The 6000-nt window shown below is 38.0% G+C and overlaps 1 protein-coding gene across 1 annotated transcript in view; it reads right to left on the bottom strand.

Annotated features, from left to right (window-relative positions):
- The window catches only part of usp6nl (USP6 N-terminal like), an 86550-nt gene that overhangs the window by 58073 nt on the left and 22477 nt on the right, over positions 1–6000 (bottom strand). The gene's annotated exons all lie outside the window — the stretch shown is intronic.

Below are 6000 nucleotides of genomic sequence, written 5' to 3'. Positions count from 1 at the left end.
GCAACAAAAGCCATCAGATAAAAGTGGATGACAGGAACAGGAAAGGGTCTTTCTTATAGTGGCCCTTTAAACAAATAAAAACATCCCTCTGCTAGCTGGTGAATCTCGCCATCTTCTAAACACACTGTTTATTTTGTTTTCCATTTCTAGCTTTATTTATATAGGTCATTGGTTGAAATAATCTTCCTCCAGTCGCAGATCTTTATTAACTTGTTAGAAACCAGACTGTTAGGGCACAATTACAGACAAAGATGATTGATAATATGGAGATTTCTTGCAGTACACCCGAGACTCCCTTCCTTTCATTAGATTAGATTTGATTATAACCAATATATTGCAGTACAGTACACGCACCATGATGGTGTTTGGAAGCTCTCCACCTCTCTCATTAGCTGTAAATTCATCTTTCCTTCTTTCATCTCTCCATTTCTTCTCTCGTATTCATTGTCCACCCGTCCATTATTCCATCTCTAATCAGTCCACATACAGTCTCTCCTCCCTGTCCCCCTCTCTAACTGCATCATCTTGCTATAATCAGTCCATCTATACTTCCAATTTGTGCTGTCCTCCACACACACGATGTTGACCTTTCATCTAGCTGGTGTCATTGAGTTCTGACACAATGGTGCTTTGCTAAACAACATAAGTATTGAATGTAGTAACTGACAAGTATTTCACATGTTTTCAATGGGGAATAAGACTCTTACAGGCAATCATAAATATTAGAATAATGAAGACTTAATTTTCTGTGGTCTAAATGCTGATTCAGAAGCTTTTCCAACCCAAACAGTCAAAGACAATGGTTTTGGGGTCAGATGTAGTCTTTATGATGTAGCCTACTGGTAATGGCAATATAGTTGACACTAAACTAATCTAACTAGAATATTATTCTGGAGTAATACTAAAAAGGTTTAATACTTATCGTGATGTGTGAAGGCATGAATAGTCAGACTAGTCTTTAATGATATGAACAAATAAATAAAAATTCACAACACTTAAAAAAATACAAAATAAAATTAATGACTCAGATCTAAATAAAAACTACACTATTTTTTAACTCATTTAAAAAAAACCCACAATGAACAACAAAAAAAAAAAGCTAAAAATAAAGCTCTAAAATAAAAACCGACAATAAAACAGCACTAAAAACTAAGGACAAACGTTTTGGTAGCCCCTAAAAAAACCATCACCAATTCCTCCTCTTCCTCCTCTTCTTCTCTAGTTTCAAATCCAAAATGGATTTGCCAGCTGCCCCTGCGGTGAGTAATGTTCTTCATATCTCTATTCGAGCTGGTCAGAAGACGGACTGAAGATGAAGTGACCTTGATCAGTGACATATCACATACCTTCAAGGCACATGAACACACCGTGCCAATAGTACTCACTGTCATGTTGAACGGGAAGCTATGCACACAATGACAGCACACATACATGCATGTATACACAACCACACACACACGCGCGCGCACTGCACCTACCCAAGGACAGTGCAGCATGCAAAGAGGGGCAGCAGTGATGTAGCAATACCAACAGCCATGGAGTAAAACACATACTGTTCAAATAAGCTGCATGCCTCTGTCACAAACATGCACAGTTCTTCACCAATGACACACGTTTCTCTCATAGACGGTATATAAAATTATAAATTCTCTCAATTCAATTCAATTTAGCTTTATTGGCATGAATGTGTAACAACAATATTGCCAAAGCATCATACAAACTACATAAGAACAATCAACCCCATACATTTCACTACACAAGTAATTAAAGCGTATGTGTGTTAAAAAAAAAATATATATATATTTATTTTTTTTTATTTTTTTAAAACAGTAAATAAATAGATAATACTGTAAACGTGTGTGTGTATAATAATAAACAAAAAATTTAAAAATGTATTAATTGATTAAAAAATAATAATGATACATTTTTACACATATAATGTAAAAACAAAACAATTACCAAAATAATAATAATGTGAAACTTTGTACAATTATTTATCAGTCTGAGGTTCCACTGGTTGCCCTCACTTCATGGCATGAGGAGACATATTTTGCAGCAATTATTTGACACTTGGGCATTTCTCCCAGAGAGTTTCTGTGTCTGATATGAATTCGAATTCGGGGTATATTTGGGAAATGTTTGCAAAGTGTTTTTGTCTTTGTGTTTTATATTTAGGGCATGAGGTTAGGAAGTGCAGCTCTGTCTATACCTGTCCTGTGTCACACTGGGAGCAGAGTCTCTCCTCTTGTGGTTGCCAGCTCTGTCTGTGGCGAGCGACCCTTTTCTATGGCCAGGCTGTGTTCACTCAGTCTGTATGTTGTCAACGTTTTTCTTAGTTTAGGACATTTTATTGTACTCAGGTAATTTGCCAGTGTGAATTCTCTTTTTAGGGTCAGATAACATTGGAATTTACTTTGTGTTTTGGTAATTTCTTTCCAGTATTCAATACATTTTTCTTTTTGCTTGTTTGATTTGCTTGACTGTTGTTGCTGTCCTGAGGCTGTTGTGGGCTTTTTACTGCAGAGAGCCTCAGGACCAGCTGGCTGAGGGGACTCTTCTCTGGTTTCAGTTCCCGGTATGTTAGGGCTTTGTGATGGTATGTCTGGGGGTTAACTGATTTTAAGTGATTGTAAAATTTAATTGATCTTTTCTGTATTTTTAGTAAGAGGGGGTATTGGCCGAGCTCTGCTCTGCACAGGTTATTTGGTGTTTTTCTCTGCACCTGCAGGATGCGCTATGATTGTTTTGTCCCATTTGTCAAATTTATTAGGTTTGGCCCCCAAATTTCGCTACCATATAGAATTATTGGTTCTAGTACAAACTGGAAAATTTTCTTTTCATTGCATAGAAAGCTCTCCTTGCTTTGTCCCTCAGATCTTTCACTCACACACACTGTGGGCTGTGTGCTACAGTGTGTACACGTGTCCTTTTGATGAAGTGTGTCAGTACTTGTTAGCGAGTCGATCCTCAGGCACTGAGTCCAAAGGTCCAATAATTGCATTACTGGACTGACTCGGCGGCTGCTGTTGCTATGCTTCAGACCCAATGTTGCTAGGCTGTGACCCTACTGCATGAGGTGAAAGTGTGCCTTTTACAAACACAATGGTCTCCCATTTACCTTTAAGTAACTACAGTCATTCCAGGCTGTACGACATACTGCATACTCTGTTGCATAGTAGTGTGCAAACTGTTAATTCAATTACATTATACAAATACGTTTTGCAGTATGCTGTCATGCTTAGCCGGATTCCGGTTTTGGAAAGTGGAAGTAAACAAAAGGAGGAAAATAAATGTAAGTACCACCTATAAAAAAATTCTCATTTAATCTTGTGTAAGGACAACAACGTAACAGCAGCTGCATGCTAATAACTAACAGCAAGCTGTCAATAAGAAAATAACACAACACACATTTTTAAAGACTGGTTGGATATTTTTGGCATATTTCACAGGGTATATAAAGGAATCCTGGAGTAAAATTCAATACTTTTTTGATGAAGTGTGTCAGTACTTGTTAGTGTGTCGATCCTCAGGCACTGAGTCCAAAGGTCCAATAATTGCATTGCTGGACTGACTCAGCGGCTGCTGTTGCTATGCTTCAGACCCAATGTTGCTAGGCTGTGACCCCACTTCATGAGGTGAAAGTGTGCCTTTTACAAACACAATGATCTCCCACTTACCGTTTCAGTAACTACATCATCATTCCAGGCTTTACTACATACATACAAGGCCTTTTCAACATATTTTAAGACTGGCTCGCCACTTTGAGCTGTAATTGGTTAAGTCGGAAACACACCTTTAAAAGGGTTTTATGTAAATTATTATAACAATAACTTCAGTAAAACATATAACAACATCTAAATAGAACAAGATGAACATGTTTCTCTCAGGAGGAGGCGGCTGGAGGCAGCACATATTAGCACAATGGCATCCTGGTTCTGGCTAAATCTATATCTGTCTGCTGCAGAGGATCCATCCACAACCTGGAGGAGGAGCTAGCATAAATGAGTGTATTAGCATAATATTATTTTAACATTACATTAAAAGTATATTGTTAATATAATAGTAAACTGTTAGTTTGATATCAATATGTAAATTATATTATGTTAGTATATTCATTATAATTTCATATGATAGTATATAGCTTCCCACTTTTATAATAATAATTCCAGTTAAAGCTGTTTCATTGTGGCTTTTTTTTTTTTTACTTTGTACAAGAAAAATGCTCTACATGGTAGTAGTTAGTCTCAAACTTTAATTTTAAGTAGCCTATTAATGCAACTATTTATGCAGGACGATGACTTTTTTTTATGTCCTGCTCCATTCAGGCTGTGACTGATCTGTTCACGAATCGGCTTTATGAACAGTTGAACGTGTTTCAATAAAAAGGCATTAATTTAGCTAAATAGACAGCCTTCGTTAGCCAAACCCAAACGCTGCTTATATTTCCCTTTTGTCTTCTGTCTTACTGCTTCACCTGCTGATGGCGCATCTTGTTTTTGAGTAATGGCGCCGTTCAAGCTGCCACAGAGCTCAGTCCGACTATGTTTTGATGGATTAGCATTGGGGGTCCGGCGTGGAGGAAGATTACGGTCGGTTGTACTCGTCAATCAGTTTTCTGGTTCGCACGGATCTACTTTTAGGGGCGTATGACAGTGAAACACTCGCATGGTAGATCCCTGCGCTCTAACGTTACACAGAATAATCGCACAGCCGCTAAAGTTACGTCCTGCCTATCAAGTGTTTTTGGTTATGCAATATAAATAAATACGTTCACCCACACTTTTAGCAGACAAACTCTTGGGCAAAAAGGATTTTCACATTGAACAATACCTACAAAATTTAATACCTGGTTAAATGGCAATTAAGAGTTTTTAATACTTTTTAAAAGCCTTAATTTTTGCAAAAATTTATTTATTACCTTTTAAGACTTTTTAAGACCCTGCAGACACCCTGTTTCAGACTTTGTCTTTGTTTGCATACTGCATACTACATTTAGGTCAAAACAGTATGTACTGCTAGAATAGTAAGCGGTTTCAAATAGAGACCGTGAGGGAATAGGATAGAGGTGGGGGCACCTACAGATATGGATTGGCTGGCTATCACTTTAGTTGAGTTGTGGGCACCCATAGGTCCCAGTCAGACAGGGGCCCTCTCTCAAACACCAAATCAATAGGCCCTTCACGAGTTCGTCTTAACACCCAAATGATTGAGAACAGACAGATACTGTAAGTCTGGTCGAGTCGCTGATGCATCGGCTCTTTAATTTACAGGTCAGATAAGAGCCTGGCCTGGTGGCAGCCTGCTTCACTCAAACTGGCAACCGAGACGCTGTCAATGCTGCGATTGGGTCTTCGATCTTGGATGTTGGCGAAACGAGACACACACAGGTTGAAAAAACACAGGCACAATTGTGGAGAGCAGGGATGATGTGAAACAGGTTGGAGTAGGTCGATACAGGTTGATGTTAATTAGAGCTGCAACTAACGATTATTTTCACCAGCCCATAATTTTTTTAATTAATTGTTTAGTCCATAAAATGTTTATTTAAGAAGTGTGAAAAACACGGTGATGTCTTCAATTTGCTTGTTTTATCCTACCAACAGTCAGAAAGCTAATATGCTGTCACAAATGACAAAGAGAAGCAGCAAATATTCACATTTGAGAAACAAAAACAAGACAATATTTAGTCTTTTTGCTCAATAAATGCATTTAAATAGTGCCAATTAATGTTCTCTGCGTCAGTCAACTAACTGATTCATTAACTAAATGTTAAAGCTCAAAAGTGACATTCTGGTATGGGTTGAAAAGCCTATTTAGCAGACATTGGCATGAGCTGAGCTGGAATGAACTGACTGAGAAACCCTGTGAACCAGCAATGAAAGCATTTGGGATACTTGTGATTCCCGATGTGAAACTTTTTTTTTTGCAGTCTGCTTGGGCAACAGTGATCTTTAGTAGTTAAAGCCCATCCTTGATGATCCCGAGTGGTTTGAGAAACAC

This window comes from Micropterus dolomieu, linkage group LG16, assembly GCF_021292245.1.
Source record: "Micropterus dolomieu isolate WLL.071019.BEF.003 ecotype Adirondacks linkage group LG16, ASM2129224v1, whole genome shotgun sequence".
In the NCBI taxonomy this organism is placed as follows: domain Eukaryota; kingdom Metazoa; phylum Chordata; class Actinopteri; order Centrarchiformes; family Centrarchidae; genus Micropterus; species Micropterus dolomieu.
This window is presented reverse-complemented; position numbering and strand designations above follow the sequence as displayed.